Source organism: Prionailurus viverrinus, chromosome D2 (genome assembly GCF_022837055.1).
Source record: "Prionailurus viverrinus isolate Anna chromosome D2, UM_Priviv_1.0, whole genome shotgun sequence".
Lineage (NCBI taxonomy): Eukaryota > Metazoa > Chordata > Mammalia > Carnivora > Felidae > Prionailurus > Prionailurus viverrinus.
This window is the reverse complement of record NC_062571.1, coordinates 14867405-14885813: the sequence shown is the minus strand read 5'-3', so window position 1 is coordinate 14885813 and position 18409 is coordinate 14867405. Positions and strand designations below refer to the sequence as shown.

At 44.0% G+C, this 18409-nt stretch overlaps 1 long non-coding RNA gene across 2 annotated transcripts in view; it reads left to right on the top strand.

The window, feature by feature from the left end:
• The window catches only part of LOC125148147 (uncharacterized), a 122174-nt gene extending 104373 nt beyond the window's left edge, over positions 1 to 17801 (top strand). For both annotated transcript variants that reach the window (XR_007145437.1, XR_007145438.1), the window contains exon 3: positions 17504 to 17801. This is a non-coding gene — a long non-coding RNA (uncharacterized LOC125148147). The remainder of the gene's footprint in view (positions 1 to 17503) is intronic.
• Positions 17802 to 18409: the final 608 nt, after the last annotated feature.

The following is an 18409-nucleotide window of genomic DNA, read 5'->3' as shown; positions in this document are numbered from 1 at the left end:
GTAAGTGAAGCCGATACACTTAACAACATGAGTTTTCAGTATTTTCACTGATGCCTCGATTGGAAAATACCCAGTTTGGTTGAGATGACATTAAAAAAAAGAGGCAATTCTCACCATTTAGAATAAAGTTCAATGTAGCTGATTAGTAAAACAGGAAGATAATTCCTTGCTTCTGATAAAGGGAACAACTTCATGTATAAAGATTTTACAGCTATGATTTCACAAATGAAAATTTTACACTTAAAAACTCAGCATCAGGGGCGCCTGGGTGGCTCAGTCGGTTGAGTGTCAGACTCTGACAGATTTCAGCTCAGGTCATGATCCCAGGGTTATGGGATCGAGCCGTGTGTGGGGCTCTGTGGTGTGTGGAGAGTCTCTATCTCCATGTCCCTCTGCCCCTCCTCTGTCTAAAATTAAAAAAAAAAAAAATTAACTCAGCATCAAAGTTTCCACGGCAATATATCTTTAGTCTCCTGGTGCACAACACGTGTATAAGCACTTTTCATGACATGGTCTAGCTGACCATGGGACATAGTCATAGCATTTCAAATGATATAAAAATAATTTCCCAAACCAGGTATAATATAGAGCTGGGGAGGAAAAAAGAATACTCTATTCCTGTTCACTTTTAAGTCTAGAAAAATCAATGAAAGGAGAAGACATAACTTGATATTTATTTACTACTTAAATGACTGCAGGTGCTAAATTCATAAAGACCAATAATGTATCGATTAATTATGGCTGGATTAAGAATTTCTTGGGGAGGAAATCTGGGGGCCCTAGGTCTTTTGTTGCAGATTCCAGTCTCTTTCCTTTTGGAAATGACTCGAAGAACATGATCTGGGTGGGTAAATAGGAGTGTCAGCCCAAAGCATCAAGAATGGAAATGCATGGGGCACCCGGGTAGCTCAGCTGGTTAAGCATCCCACTTTGGCTCAGGTCACGATCTCGCAGTTTGTGAGTTCGAGCCCTGCATCGGGCTCTGTGCTGACAGCTTGCTCAGAGCCTGGAGGCTGCTCTCGATTCTGTCTCCCTTTCTCGCTGCACCTCCCCACTCATACTCTGTATCTGTCTCTCTCAAAAATAAATAAACATTAAAAAAATGTTTTTAAACAATTTTTTTAATTAAAAAAAAAAAGAGTGGAAATGCAGATTTGTGAGGAGTAGCTGGGCCTTACAAGTTCCCTGTTTCAAATAAAGAAAAGACTGACCAAGAAGGTAAACAGAAGCTTTCAGGGAAGGGGCAGAGAGAGAGGGAGACACAGAATCCGAAGCAGGCTTCAGACTCCAAGCTGTCAGCACAGAGCCCGACCAGGGGCTCGAACCCATGAACCGTGAGATCATGACTTGAGCTGAAGTCAGATACTTAACCAACTGAGCCACCCAGGCACCCTAACAGAAGCTTTTATCATTCATACAAGAAGCATGTATCATTCATAGTGTATATTCTAACCATCTCATAGTTTAGATAAATGTTACTTTGAGCCATATGAAATTGCTTGCATTTGACCTTCATTTTACTTATAAACAAGCCATTTCATACAATTCAGCGGAATGTTTTAAAGTATAAAATACTTACTAGAAAGCCCAAGTAAAAATGTGGGGTCCCTACGATTTTATAATGATTTTTATGCCAAATCCCTAATCTTTATCTATTTCACTTAAAGGTTCAGACACTGGGTATTTTTACCTTTTATACTTCTGGCCAAGTTTGTTCTGATGAGATTGAAAACCACTACAAACGGCTCCCCTTCCCTGATCTCCAAACACCTAAGGGCCGTATCCATTCTATGAGTTGCTCACTGAGGGAGGTTTCTGCCCTTTAAAAATCTGGATTGAAAAGGCAGCCTTTTAGAGTTATAAAACTCTCAGAGCCACTGACTTAAGTCTATCAGCTTCTTTTGCAGCGACTACTCATTATTGTCTACAATAGACACCAAACATGCTCATTGTTTCAAACACAGCCCCGCTAGTAATCATTTTCATTATTGATGATCTGTGACTTGCCCCTGCGTTTATGTAATTTTTCAGCACAGAACACACATATTTCTCAGTGATTTAAAAGTCCTTGAACGATGACAAAGTAACAGTGACAGGAAGCTGTTATTACCAAGCCCTTAGGTTTCATTTTTAAATATATCATCGAGTACATCATAATCATTTTCTAGGCATGTGTGAGAGCCGTAAGTGCGCTCCGTGACTTTGTATTCAAAGGACAGGCCCCTTTAAAACACTGAAAAAGCATTGAACAAGATGCCCTTTAAAAAGCAGTTCACAAATTCTTTATTTACTCATCTAGAAAAACTGGAGAGTAATGCCTCGTCTACGTCCACAGTTACTGTAAGGAAGTTACTCTAATGAATGATTTATATGGAAATGACCTACAAACGTTAAAGCACTGGGTAAAATGGAAGAAAAAAAAAAGGTGGGGGCGGGGAAGGAAAAGTAAAAGGTATTTAAAAGAAAAAAAAAGTGTTCTGAAATTAATTTACTAGCCATTCTAGAATGAAAACATCTAGCACACAACCTCCATTCAGGGAACAGTAACACAGATGGGGGTAAGGCTGGTGTTCGGTTTACCGCGACTGTATTTCTCAAGTTGAAGGTGCGTCTGGGGAGCGGAGGGGAGGTGCGCAGAGGCAGAAGGCATTGCCTGGTGGCCAGGTTAACTGCAAGCCAGGGCCACACAGTCTTTTTTTTTTTTTTTTTTTTCAATATATGAAATTTATTGACAAATTGGTTTCCATACAACACCCAGTGCTCATCCCAAAAGGTGCCCTCCTCAATACCCATCACCCACCCTCTCCTCCCTCCCACCCCCCATCAACCCTCAGTTTGTTCTCAGTTTTTAACAGTCTCTTATGCTTTGGCTCTTTCCCACTCTAACCTCTTTTTTTTTTTTTTTCCTTCCCCTCCCCCATGGATTCCTGTTAAGTTTCTCAGGATCCACATAAGAGTGAAACCATATGGTATCTGTCTTTCTCTGTATAGGGCCACACAGTCTTGAGTCGCACTTTGCACCTTGCACCTGCCCCTGCTTGGTACCACAGTTTGCTTTGAAGCCCGTTAATTCTGCTCTGCTGCATTTCTCCATCGTCTTGGTCACTTTGCAAAACGTAGGCTCCTTTGCATATCCATGCTTTTTTGCGCTCTCATCTGTAGTTTGTTCCGGCCTTCCTCTCCTCTACCTGTGATTTCCGCTGCTCCTCTCCTGTGCACAGTTTCTCTTTTACCCTTTGTGACCTTCCCCAAACCCACTGCATCTACTTCTTTATGCCAATCGCAGAGTTCCTTCTGCCTTCCTGAAGCTTGGTCCTCTTGGCATACGTCCAGCAGCCCCCCGTGGTTGCCGCTCATTTTCCTACATGTCTGGGCTGCAGAAGCGATTAGCGTGGTTCCCAAGTTCCTAAATCAACTTCCAGTCAATCTCTCTCTTCAGTAAAAGGACCCTCAGTTGGGGGTCAGTCCCAAAAGCAGTACTTCTTCCTCTGACCGCCATCTTGGTTAGCTACTAATCTCCCCATGCACTCCTGAAACCCTGAAGATTTCTGCTCTTGGGATGTGGTCTCTCTCTCTTCCCCAGTTCTGGCGTTGTCTCGCATGTCTTCAATGTCAAAAGACATAATCCTGGACTCATAGCTCATCCGGTGGCTTTCTTCCCTCCACTCTGGCAATAGCTAAATCCTAGAAATTGTCGTCATCGAGAACTCACTCCATGCTTCTAGAATGGATCTCCCCTCTTGTGACGACCACTGGCTCTCCTTTTGTTCCCCCACTTCCATATTGTGACCATTCCTAGCCTCCCGCCTCATGCAGACCACTAATTGCTTAATTCTCCATTTTCTTTCCAAGCTTTTAGCTCCTTACTCCCTTCATTTCCCTCTCTGTGCTACTTTGCAGACACCGCAGTGCATCATTTTAACTCCTTTCCTTGTGAGGGAACATTTCAGTCTTCTTATTCTTTCACCCTTCCATATCCCCAGAAAAACTTTACTTTGACCTCATTCAAAGAACTGAAAACTGTGGCAGAAAATGCAAACTGAATGGGTGATGGCCATTACAAACAGTCTCCAACCTCGATGGCGTTCTCCACATGTCTCAACATTCTCTGCTCCTTCTGTCACTTTCCTCTCCTGTTTTTCTTTCCTCAGACCCAGCACTCATCATCCTCCTAATCACACTTAGCAGATGATCTCACCTCCTACTTCCCAGATAAAATAGAAGTCACATAAACTCCCTCCACTTCCCACTTGTTTTCTGTGGAAGACAGCACGTGTTTTTGTTGCCTGACTTTCCCTTCCTATCCGTCTGTCTCATGAGAGAGCATCTTGTAAGGGACCAAGAGACAACACGGTACCTTACAAGGTGAGAATCACAGTGCCAAATGAATGAGCTTTCATGGTGCTCACGTCAGAAATTTCAGACACCTAAGGGAAGACTTTTGGAGGGGTAGGCCTTAAACTGGGGAATTACAGACAGGGCGGTCTTTCTTGGCAGAGAGTTAGATGGGAGCAAAAAGAGAAAGAATGGCAATAGGCATGATGTTCCTGAAGACAAACCATTTCTTTAAGTTAATCAATTAATTAATTTATTTAGAGAGAGCAGGGGAAGGGCAAAGAGAGAGAGAGAAATCCCAAGCAGGCTCTGCACAGAGCCAGACTCAGGGCTCGATCCCCCAAACCCTGAGATCACAACCTGAGCTGAAATCAAGAGTCAGACATTCAACCGACTGAGTCACGCAGACAGCCCAAGAAACCATTTCTAAGAAGAGCTTGGCCAGGGGAAGAAAGATGGCCCCAGAGGGGAAGACAAAGCACAGCCACCCCCCCGGCACTGAGCAACCCTCCCTTAGCCCAAACCCCAGTTCTCACTTCCCTACTCGTGGCTTCCTCCTGGTTCTTCCATTTATTCATCTCACCAATATTCATTTTACATCTGCTCCACGACAGGCACCATAAAAGATTCTATAGCTTCCACGTGAGCAAACCAGATGCAGTCCCTGCCCCCGTGGAATTTTACAAGTGGAAGGATTTATAGAGCACTTATTCTGTGTCCCATGTTGTGCAAACACTTTATATGCAATGTCTTGTTTATCTTCCCAACCCTAAGTGGTTGGTACATTTATTATTCCCATTTTTACAGAAAAAGGGGGGAAAAAACAAGGCTTAGAAAGGTTATATAATTTTACAGAAAGTTTACATTAACAATAGGTGGTGGAGGGGTTCCTGGGCGGCTCATTCAGTTAAGCGTCTGACTCTTGGTTTTGGCTCAGGTCATGGTCTCATGGTTCATGGGTTCGAGCACAGAGCCTGCTTCAGATTCTCTGTTTCCCTCTCTCTCTGCCCCTCCCCTGCTCTCACTCTCTCTCTTTCTCAAAAATAAATGTTAAAAAAATATTTTAAAAATAGAACCCAAAACAATAGATGGTGGAAATGATATTTGGAGCCTGGGTGGCTCCGTTGGTTAAGCGTCTGACTCTTGATTTCAGCTCAGGTCATGATCTCAGGGTTCGTGGTGTCGAGCCCTGGGTCGGGCTCTGTGCTGACAGTGCAGAGCCTGCTTGGGATTCTCTTTCTCCCTCTCTCTCTGACCGTCCCCCCGCCAAAAAAAAAAAAATAAAGGAAATGGTATTTGAACCTAGATGATCTGACAGAAGTCCAAGCTCTCATTCGTCACAACAGTGTGTTGTAATTGTTTATCCTACAGCCTGTGTGCTTGTTGAAGGCAGGGACTTTGAACATTTTTAAATACCCAGAATATTTCCTTATTTCTGGAACAGAGTAGATATTTAATAGATCTTTTTCTTTTTACTTTTGAAAATCATTACTGTGGTCTATTAACATATACTATTTACATATAATATGTTATATTTACAAATAATAACATTCATATATTTTAAGCACACGCATCACTTTTGCGAGGGTATACCCCTGTGTAACCACCGCTCTAGACAACGTGTAAATATTTCCCTCTCCCCAGAAAGTTTCTTTTTCCCTTGTGCAGTCAATCTCTCCCCCACCCCAGGAAACCACCAACCTGATAGCTACCACCACAGATTACTTTCACCTGCTAGAATTTCATATTTATGAAACCACACAGTACATGTTATGTCGTGCCGGCTTCTTCACACAACATATTGTCCTTAGATTCACGCATACTGCGTGTATCAACAGTTCATTCCTTCATTGCTGGGGACGACTCCGTTGGATGAACTCCTACACTCTAAACAAATTGTATTATAAATAAAGCTACTACAAACATTTGAAAACAAGCATTTTGGCGACGTTTTTCTTGTTTTTAAGAGCTCTTCCTTCCTTTTTTTTTTTTGAGTTTTGTTGAGGTATACTTGACAAATAAAATTGCAAGATTTAAAGTGTACAGAGTGATGATTTGATAAATGTATACATCGTAAAAGGCTTGCACCCATCAAGTTAATGAACACATCCCCCGTCTCACATATGTCGTTTTTGTGTGTGTGTGTGTTTGGTGGGAACACCCGAAGGTTTCCTCTCTTAGAAAATTCCAATTCTACAATATAGTGTTTTCAACTATAGTCAATGACTGTTTTCATCTTCCTGGAATATATACCTAGAAATAGAATTGCTGGGTCAGAGGAAAATTTGCAGGATTAACTCGATGAGAAGGTATTAAGATGTTTCCAAACTGACTGCAACATTTCATATTCCCACCGACAATACAGGAAGCCTCCCAGCTACTCTCCGTCATCGACAGCACTTGATATCGTGAGTCTTTTTCTCTTTTAATTTTCACTCTGAAAGAAGTTTAGGCTTACAGAAAAGGTGCAAAGTGGTACAAGGACTTCCTCTGTGCTCTTCACCCGGCGTACCCTAATGTTAACAGCATGTACAGACCTGGTACAATTATTAAAAGTTTAGAAATCAACAGTGGTACAACACCAGTGACTAAATTACAGACCCGGAGAGGAGCCTGGGAAGATGGTGGAGTTGGAGGGCCCTGAGCCCGTTCTACTATTTCAGCTAGATATCGTCCACATCCAAGTCAATAAACCAGAGAGCGATCAGAAGACTGGAAGAACCAACACCACAACTCAATACAGAGAAGAAGCTGCAGCTAAAAGGTCACAAAGGAGAAGAGAGGCTGCCCACCCAGGGGAGGGACCTGCCCACAGAGAGGACAGAGAAACAAGCCATCGCACCTGGGAGCTCACACTGGGAAGATGAATCCCCGTGCGTTTGGCTTTAAAAACCAGAGGGGCTGAATATTCTGACTTTGTATAACCAGGGAGCTTTAAAAGTCAGCTGACTCAGCGCTGGGCACCAGGAGGGTGAGTGATAGCTGGGTTCTGTCCTTAAAGAGACAGCAGCCTACGTGGAAAGGCAGCACGGAAATGATAGTTCATACAATGCCAGGGGCAAGCAGAAGTCACATCTGTTCATGCTGATTTCAGAGCGTGTTGGGGGAGGTCTCTGAAAATGAGGGAGCTGGCAGGGAGGTGCCTTCTTCCTCTCCCACCCAGCATAAACATAGAGACACCTCCAGGAGGTGGTGTTGCACAGACACCTGCTACCTAATCCACTAGCAGTGGGCCACACCGAGTTCTCCGGAGGACTCGCCCACTCCAAGCCTGCCAGCCTTGGCCCTGGGCTCACAGCAAATGTTGCCGACGCTGTGCGGGTGCCCCCGTGGCCCCATGCCAGCCAACCTGTGCACAGCTTCCACCACCCACTGTCCACGTCTGACATGCCACACCCAGCCACCAAGCAAGGCCCAGCCACCACAGCACTTAAAGGGATCCAGCACGGGACTCGTGGCCTACTGCCAATTTTGCTAGAATCGCTGCCCTGCTCCCAAGTTCCCCAGGGGGCATGCTCCCCTCCTCCAAAGGTGTCCTGCCTGGGTCCCAACCAACACTACAGAAATCAAGCACAGCCCACGAGGCTGAGAGACAGCGCAGATGACGGCATGGAAAGGAAAACTGACTCAGACAAAACAGCAGGGCGTAAGAGACCCACATAAGATATTCTCCTGAAGGGCCAAGTTCTGGTGAACAGGGGACACTGGACTGCAGGGCACTCCAGGACCTCATTTTAATAAAATCACTACTTTCAAGAGCAGAAGACACAGCTGACTTTCTGAACATGGAGAAACAGACACGGAAAGGCAGAGAAAATGAGGAGACAGAGAAATTTATTCCAAATGAAAGAACAGGACAAGGCCATGGCTGGAGAATCTAAGTGAAATAAGATATAAGTAACATGCCTAACACAGAATCTAAAGCAATGGTCATAAAGATACTCACTGGACTGGAGAGAAAAGTGGAAGACGTGAGTGAGGCCCTTAGCACAGTGATAAGTAACAACATAACAGGGATAAAGGGCACAATAAATGAATGAGAAACACACTTGATGGAATGAACATCAGGAAGGAAGAATCAGAGGAATGAATTAGTGACCTAGAAGACAGAGTAATGGAAAGTAATTAAGCTGAACAAAAGAGAAAAGAATTAAGCAAAACAAGAATAGACTTTAGGGAACTCAATGACTCCATCAAACATAATAACATTCATATTACAGGAATCCCAGAAGAAGAAGAGAGAGAAAGGGGGGCAGAAAATTTATTTAAAGAAATAATCACTGAAAACTTTCCTAATCTGGGGAAGGAAACAGATAAAAGATCCAGGAGGCACAGAGCACACCCAACAAAATCCAAAAGCAGACCAACAGCAAGACACATCGTAATTAAATTTGCAAAATATAGTGATAAAGAGAACCTTTTTAAGGCAGCAAGACAAAAGATGTTATTAGCTCAGAAGGGAAAACCCATAAGGCTAGCAGGAGATTTTGCAACAGAAACCTTGTAAGCCAGAGGAAGTTGCGTGATATAACCAAAGTGCTGAATGGGAAGAATCTGCAGCCGAGAATACTCTATCCAGCAAGGCTATTACTCAGAATGGAAGGAAAGATATAGACTTTACCAGACAAACAAAAAACTAAAGAAGTTCTTGACCATTAAACCAGCTCTACAAGAAATATTGAAAGGGACTCTTCGAATGGATAGGAGAGGTCACAAGTGACAATATAGAAGTTGGAAACACAAAAGCAGTAAAAATGAACTTTTCTCTAAAAAAAAAAAAACATCAGTCAAGCAGTGGGGGGCTGGTGCCTGGGTGGCTCAGTCGGTTAAGCATCCGACTTCGGCTCAGGTCATACCTCTTAGTTTGTGAGTTCGAGTCCCACATTGGGTTCTGTGCTGACAGCTCAGAGCCTGGAGTCTACTTCAGATTCTGTGTCTCCCCCTCTCTCTGCCCCTTCCCCACTCGTGCTCTGTATCTCTCTGTCTCTCAAAAATAAATAAACATTAAAAAAAATTTTTTAAATCAGTCAAGGAATTCACAAGGAAAAGATATAAAATACAATAACATACACCTAAAATGTGGGGAGAAGAGGAGTAAAGAATGGATTCATACTTAAGTGGCCATCAACTTATTATAGACTGCTATATGCAGAGGAGGTTATATACAAACCTAATGGTAACCATGTGTCAAAAACAATTAATAAATATTCAAAGAATAAAGAGGAAGAAATCCAAATATATCACTAAAGAAAATCAGCAAAACATGAAAGAGAGAAAGACATGAAAGGACAGGAGAAAAATCTTCAGAAACAACCACAAAACAAGTAATAAAACAGCAATAAATATGTATCTATCGATAATTCTTTGAACATAAATGGATTAAGTGCTCCAATCAGAAGACACAGATGCAGTGGCAGAATGGCTAAAAAAACAAGGCCCATCTATATGCTGCCTAGAAGAAACTCATTTTAGACCTAAAGATATCTGCAGATTGAAAGTAAGGGATGGAGAAACATCTATCATTCTAATGGATGTCAAAACAAAGCCAGAGTAGCAATTCTTATATCAGACAAAATGGACTTTAAAACAAAGACTGTAACAAGAGACAAAGAAGTATACTATGTAATAATAAAGGGGGGACAATCCAACAAGAAGATCTAACAATTAGAAATATTTATGCATCCAACATAGGAGGACCAAAATACATTAAACAGTTAATAACATGGGGCACCTGAGTGGCTTAGTCGGTGGAGCGTCCAACTCTTGATTTTGGCTCGCATGATGATCCCAGTGTTTTGGGATGGAGCCCTGCATCAGGCTCTGTGCTGAATGTGAAGCCTGCTAAAGATTCTCTCTCTCTCTCTCTCTCTCTCTCTCTCTCTCTGCTCCTTTCCCCTGCTCATGCTCACTCTCTCTCTAAAAAAAATTGCTTTTAATTAAAATAATTAAAAATAAATTTTTAAAAAAATCTCTAAAAAAGTTAATAACAAACATAAAGGAACTAATCTATAATAATACAATAATTGTAGGGGGCTGTGACACCCTTCTATATCAATGAACTGATCATCTAAACAGAAAGAACATCAACAGGGACGCCAGGGAAGCATGTGGGTAGAACCCGGTTCCTGTGGTTCATTGAGGTCCCCATTTCCCTGCTGGCTGTCAGGTGAGGGTTGCTGTCAGCTTCTAGAGGCATCCAAGTTTCCTGGCTTCACCAGCTCCCTGACCCCTCCTTTGCCTCATCACCTCTCTCTCTGATGGACTCTTTGACCTTGCTCTTCTGATTTTCAGGGCTCCTGTGATTACACTGGGCCTTGCTGGATGATCCGGGTTAATCTGTTTGTTTTAAGGTCAGCTGATTAATAACCTTAATTCCATTTGCAAAGTCTCTTTGCAGCAGTGCCTGGGTTAGTATTGACTGAAGAGCCCGGGGTGAGGGGCAAATTCTCAGGGGCTGCCTTGGTGTCCTGATTCAGCACTGCAGGTGGCCACAGGCCAGTAGGAGGTGACCACTAATACAGCAGGTTTGCTTTAAAAACAAGTACAAGGGGGCACCTGGGTGATTCAGTTGGTTAAGTGTTCAACTCTTGATCTCACTCAGGCCGTGATCTCACAGTTCAGGAGTTGGAGCCCTGCATCTGGCTCTGCACTGACCCCTGCTGGGGATTCTCTTTCTCCCACCTCTCTGCCCCCCCACAGCTGTCTCTCCCCAAATAAATAAATAAACATTAAAAAAAAAAAAAGTAAAAGCAAGTACAGGGCAAGCATACAAAATATTGGAGCAAAACTCTGGACCCTTCAGGGACTAAAAAGGTACCATAGCAGTCCTAACTTTGCATTCTGTGGGAACGGCTCAGTCACCACAGGGAAGAAACGCAAAGCCTCTTTATTTGGGATGTCGTCGCGGATCCGGGTCTCAAAAGATAGCCAGTTATGGGATATGGTTTCACCAAAATCTAATGAGGCTGAGCAGGAGGTGAGCTTTTGAGAAAGGGGCTGGGCCAGGCACTACACAGCTCGGATTTCAGCTCTTGATATTATCTATCTGCTGAGCCTATGATGCACACACACCTGCTACAAGCTCTCTTCCTATTACTCTGACACGCTAACGATGACATTTCTATCCTTTCCTGAATACTGACACTGATACTACTTCATACCCAAAAGAATAGACAAACATTTTCTGTTCTTTGGAGAATAAAACCACATTTGAAAGAAAGCAGTAGCGGACCTATCTACGTTTTATTTCTACTTTGTTTATTTACTCAGAGTCTGCCTTCTACTGAATTTTCATTTTAGGGTCAATCTGTGGTTTGCTAATTCTTGTCACAAATATTTTCCTTAAATTGTTTATTAACATAGGTCGGTATCTACCACCTGGTATTTGAAGTCCCAGCTCAAGAACGACTTCACTCAAGAAGACATTTTTGGGTAACCCAAGGCAGTTCACAATATCTTTTATCTTCTGAATTCTTGGGGCTTTTATCGCAGCTCAGGTGTGAAAACTAAGTGCATCCATGCCTTACTTTTCCATAGTGCTCAATTACATATTTATATAAAAATTATTCTCCTTGATTCCCATTGTAGACAGAGACAGATGATGAGTTATTACCACTCTGAGGGACATTCAATGACTTACTCAAGCTGCATGCGTAAGTCCTGCCCCTAGAGTTCGGGGAGATTCAGGGGGCCAAGGGGGAATCTCAGTGTGCCCAGTTGGATGGAGGTAGAAACAGCGTCTTCTGAAACCTAGTCTCGTACCTTCCTTTGACCTGTGCACCTTCAAAGCACTTGGGGACAGTTTCTCAACCTGTTCCCCTTGTTTCCTCTATCACTCCTCAGGTCCCTGAGGACTTTGGCACTAGGTTTATGCTGTCTCTCACACCAACCCCCACCATCTTCCTGGGAAATATTTGACATCCATGTGGGCATCCCATCCAGCAACCAACATAGAGATCTGTGTTCTTGACCTTCTTTATGCCAGTAATCTTCTACCTTGACTAAACTTCAGTCACTCACTTCCATTGCAAAGCCAAAACGGCCATTATCTAGAAGTGTTCCATATATGAATGTTAAATTGGATAACCCACCATGTGGGTTTACATCTCCACCGGAATTCTCCGAGCTCTAAGCTTGTATACACAACTGCCTAGTGGGATGTGTTTCCTTGAGCATCTGAAAAGTAACTCACTCAGCTTGTCCTAAACTGAGATCATGAGCTTCTTGTGCAAACCTGATCGTTCTCCCAACTTAGCACGTAGCTCCCACTATGTGTCCAATTCTGTTAGCTACTGAACAGACAGTGATCCCTGCCCTTACTGCATTCACACAAGGAGGTAACCTGTCATCATTTGCCTCCTGGGAACTCCAGTGGTCCCATGGCACCCACTCCTGCTCTACTCAAACCCATTCTTCACACTGCCAAGCAGCCATTTTGAAACGTAAATTCTTATGCTGAAAACCCTTCCCTGGATTCCAAGAAAAAGACCTGTATTCTTAAGCTGCCCTGCAAGGAAGGTCCTGTGTGATCTGGCCCCACTGCCTTCATAGCCTGTTTTCCCACCAGTTCCAGACCCTCCTGCAGGCCCACCTCTTTATTTTAGTTAATTCCTATCATCTTATAAACATTTTTTAAACATTTATTCATTTTTTGAGAGAGAGCGAGACAGTGCAAGCAGAGGAGGGACAGAGAGAGGGGGACAGAATCTGAAGCAGGCTCCAGGCTCCGAGCTGTCAGCACAGAGCCCAATGTGGGGCTCGAACCCACAAACTGTGAGATCATGACCCAATCCAAAGTTGGAAGGTTAACTAACTGAACCACCCAGGTGCCCCCAATTCCTATCACCTTTTAGCTCAGGCCAAACAGCATGGACTCAGGAAAGCCTTTCTGGTTCCCATATTCCGACAGAGTTCCCTGTTAGATACTTTATAGGTCCCTGGGCCTTGCTTTTTGTATTTAGTTAATGTTTGACTGTCACATTTGAATATGTTCCTTTAAGACAAGAAACATAAACATCTTGCTCACTATTACATTCTCTGAGCCTAGCGCAAGTCTTGCCACATGGCAGGTATTCAAACTCTATGTGTTAAATGAAGCAATAAATAAATGAATGAACAGACCGACCACTTAACTTTTTTCTCTCTTTCTTTGTCTACTTCTACGCTATTGAGTGCAGTCGTGCCTACTTCCTCTGAAACCATTCTTTATTAAGTGTCTTCTTTTTCTTCTCTTGCTTAAACCCTACTTCTCCACTGGCTACTTCCCTGCAATACCCAGTCATGCTCAATTCTCTCCCATCTTAAGCATACAGCAAGTCCACACCCACAACCACTCCCCCCTCCCATCCTGTATCCCCATTAGTGGCTCCCTTTTCTCCATGGGCTAGCTGGATGTTCTGAGCTTACTGTCTTCACTTATCCACCTTGCTCTTCTTTTATTATTATTATTATTATTATTATTATTATTATTATTTCAATGTTTATTCTTGCAAGAGAGAGAGGGGGGAGTGGGGGAAGTGCAGAGAGAGAGGGAGACACAGAGTCTGTAGCAGGCTCCAGGGCTCCGAGCTGTCAGCACAGAGCCTGATGCGGGGCTTGAACCCACAAACTCTGAGATCATGACCTGGGCTGACGTCAGACGCTTAACCGACTGAGCCACCCAGGCGCCCTCCACCTCCCTCTTCTTAACTACAGTAACTTCTGGGCCCTCTACAACTGCACTGGGTAGGGTTTCCAACAACTCCATGATGGTCACACTTCAACCTTCTGTTTGAGTGTCCTCCTACAGCATCCAACCCTCTTCTGTATTTTCCTGGTTAATCTCTCTCCTCCTTTGTCTTACAGGTCACCACTCTCCCCCGGTTCTCTTCCTGCTCTACTTCCCAGTCCCTTTCTCGACTGTTTCCAATGTCTTTCTGTTAAAATCTCACCTTAAAATGATAGATGACACTCTGTTCTGTTCTTTCTCGTCCCTTCTCACAGTCAAGCATTTTGGAGGCATTATCTCACCAGCTATTTCTGCTTTCTCACTCTTTATTTACTGCTCAATCTATACAATCTCCCTCCCCCTCTCTCATTTCACTGAAGCTTTCTCTTCCATCTTTTCTTTTCTTGCTTTTCATGCAGGCAGGTTCCTTCTCTTGAGCCTGATCCCTTTCAGTCCCAGCACCCCCAGTGCCTGAGAATCCCCACTGGGTTTTCAAATGATTGTAGGGAATCTGGTTGGTGGGCAGATAATCATTGGTTTGACCAGCTTTGGTTCAAACTCTATCCTAGTCCAATCAGTCACGTTAGGGATTGGGTCATGGCCATAATTCTGCTCCTTCTAGAATCTGTAAGAGTGTGTGCTGTTCTGTTGTGCCTTGTTTCAAAGGTGGTGCTCAGGACCAACGATCAAAGTTAAAGTCTAACAGACGGCCTTTGCCTTCCATTGAATAAAAAAGAACCCGAGAAGTCTTCTTTATATATGCAAAATCCTAGAATCCCAATGGAACAAAATTAGCCCCAAGATAAATCATTTCCTTGTCAAGGGCCCCTCGGGCAAGTCCTTGTGCTAAGAACCAGCTTCCTCACATTAAAAGCAATAACAAATACTTACTGCATAAACATGGATAGTTGACCACGGTTCTAAAAATATTTCTCACTAAACAAATCTTTCCTGCTGGGGAAAGTGTAATCATTGTGATTATTTATTAATCAAACAATCAAAGGTATTTACGGTACATACATCATGTGAAAAAACTGTGCTGAGCTTTATCAAGGATACAAAGAACTAAGAGACATAGGGATTCTTCCTAAGAGTGTACACCCTCATTGCAAGACAAAGCGTCTGTGGTTGACCCTTGAACAATGCAGATGTTAGAGGCACCAATCCCCCCGTGCAGTTGCAAATCCACAAATAACTTCTGACTCCCCCCAAACTTAAACACTAATGGCCAACTCCTGACTGGAAGCCTTACCGATAACATAAACGGTGTCGATTAATACCTATTTTGTATGTCCTGTGTGTTACATGCTGCATTCCTTTAACAAAGGAAGCTAGACAAAAGAAAATGTTATTAAGAAAATCATAAGGGAGAGAAAACACATTTACAGTACTGTGCTGTATAAAGTCTGTAAGTGGACCTATGAAGTTCAAACCCATGTCGTTCAAGGGTCCACTGTACTCATAAAAATAATGAACACTGGGAGATATATGTTAGGGACCAGGAGGCTCAAACAGGTCACGTGCATAGCATGAATTCAGAGAGGGGAGAGGTGGAGTTTTGTGTGTTCAGATAGTTTAAATAGGTGACCTGAGGGGCAGATTTGAATGGGGTCTTGTAATACAGGAAAGTTTAAGTGGAAGTGTGATAGGGAGGAAACTAAACTATTCTAGGATCTAGGGAAGGTACTAATATAGCAAACTCAGAAGTGTGTGGACTGAGCATTTATAGACTTCATTTGAAGTCCTGCCCCTAGAGTTCGGGGAGATTCAGGGCCGAGGGAGAATCTCAGTGTGCCCAGATTTGAAGATTTTCTCTCTGAGTAGGTAGGTTCTTGAAAAGTTAAACCACTGACCTTCAGCATAAAGTCACTCTCTGCTGGAGAGCTTCCTGAAGGACACTTGGGGTCTCGAGTGCAAACGCAATAGTTTATGAAGTGCAGTGTGCTGTCACAGAGCTTGCTCGCCAGGTCCTGTCACACGGCAGGAGCACTGATGATAACCAGCACCCAGGCTGGACCACTCCAAGAGGCAAAAGAGATACTGTCCAACTCTTTTTTTTTCTCTCTCTCTTCTGGCATTAGGGCGATAACCTCCCACTCTGTGTAGTAGTTTGAAACATGGGATAACCAAGCCATTCCTCTGCTCAGACACATGACCTGGTTTTGAACAGTGATGAAGCACTGAGTGAACAGTGCGGGGACCTCAGTTCAGGTGAGCAGGAGCTCAGAGGCAGAGCATGGTGGGGGACTGTGGTGGAGGTAAGTGCACAGCTGGGGGTGGGGAACACTGTCCCAATGTGCATGGCACAGCAGAGCAGCAGATGTCATCAGAATACTCTTCTAGGAGCCTGGGTGGCTCAGTCGGTTAAGCGTCTGACTTCAGCTCAGGTCATGACCTCACAGTTGGTGGGTTCAAGCCCCGCGTGGGGCTCTGTGCTGACCGCTCAGAACCTGGAGCCTGCTTCGGGTTCTGTGTCTCCCTCTCTCTCTGCCCCTCCCCCACTCGCACTCTGTCTCTGTCTCTCAAAAATAAACATTAAAAAAAAGAATACTCTCTAAAATAGCTCTTTTAATTAAAAAAAATTTTTTCTTTAAGCTTCAGCTTCTCCCTCTTCTATTTGATCTCTTTCTCTTGCTTCCAGGAGAGCCCCATCTTCCTTTCCTTTCGCTCCTTATTCCTTGCACCCATGGAGGCCATGCCGAATAACAGGTGAGCAGGGATCAATTGTTTTAACACGCACAGGTAAAGCGTGACTGGAGGCGTGGTTAAGAGACAGAGATGAGAGCAGGGAAATTGTGAGCATTGCTCAGGTCGAGGTGGACAGCCTGTCACAGGGCGGCGTGGGAAGGAGGACCTGAAGGGGATTCATGCTCTAACACCAGATGCTATCTACACGCTGAACCTGATCTGCACTTCTCACAGGATGGACATCTCCCACCACAGTCGGGGGGATGGCAACACCCTTTGCCAAAAATGGCAGAGAAGCTGGGGGGGGTCCACTGTGTCGGGGTTCCCTGACACGTGGTCATGACACCACCAGGAGCTGGCAGCTCAAGGGCCGGAGCGTGTCGGGGTTCCTGGCTAGGAATCCGTAATTTTAAGAGGAATCTCGGGGCAACTTTGTGTCTCACCTATTTTACTCCTGATCTCCTCATGCACTTGACCTTGTATACACACCGCAACGGTAAAATCTCAGACTTGGAAGGAGCCTGAAGACGCTAAACGCTCTCCATTGTATCTTGCTAATTTGCGATTGATTGCCTTCTGCTCCAATGCTCAGGGCTGGGAGCTGTTTCCAGAGGCAGCTCATTCCATTGGTGGTCAAGTCATGATTAGAATGTTTAGAATGTTCTCTCTTACAGTGATTTCTAAGTCCTACACCCTTTGAAGACACACAAAATAAATTCACATTTTTTTTCTTGGCATGCAGCTATCCGATCATCCTAAATTTTTTTTCCTCAGGGCAAATGTCTGAATTCCTTCCACCATTTCTCTAGGCTGAGTTTCCGGATCCATCACCAGCCTCCTGTATCTCATCTGGGTATGAGCCACATCACTGAGGAACTGTCCCAGTTCCCTGGACTGTCTCAACACTGTCCCAACACTCTCTGGAGATGAAGGATGTCTGCTTCTTCAAGGACCCACATCAGGGAGACAGCCGCTCGCTGGCGGGTGGGACAGCTTCAACCCACTCTTAATGACCACGTTCCTACTGTCAACCCAAATGCTAACATTTTTTTTAAAATGTTTATTTATTTATTTATTTATTTTTTTCAACGTTTATTTATTTTTTTTGGGACAGAGAGAGACAGAGCATGAACGGGGGAGGGGCAGAGAGAGAGGGAGACACAGAATCGGAAACAGGCTCCAGGCTCCGAGCCATCAGCCCAGAGCCTGACGCGGGGCTCGAACTCACGGACCGCGAGATCGTGACCTGGCTGAAGTCGGACGCTTAACCGACTGCGCCACCCAGGCGCCCCTTAAATGTTTATTTATTTTTGAGAGAGAGAGAGGGAGCTCACGGGAGAAGGGCAGAGAGTAAGAGGGAGAGACAGAATCTGAAGCGGGTTCTACACCGTCGGTGCAGAGCCCAATGTGGGGCTCGATCTCACAAACCTTGAGATCAAAACCTGAGCCGAAATTAAGAGTTGGACACTTAACCAACCGAGCTACCCAGGCACCCCAATGCTAACATTTTTTTAAATGATGGTAAAAGTGTGCAATTCAGCTGCATTAAGCACATTCCCATTACTGTGTAAGAATGAGCATCGTCTCCAGTATTTTTTCACCCTGCAAAACTAAAACTCTGTTCCTACTAAACACCAACTCCCTGGTTCCCTTTTCTTCCCAGCCCCTGGCAAATACAAT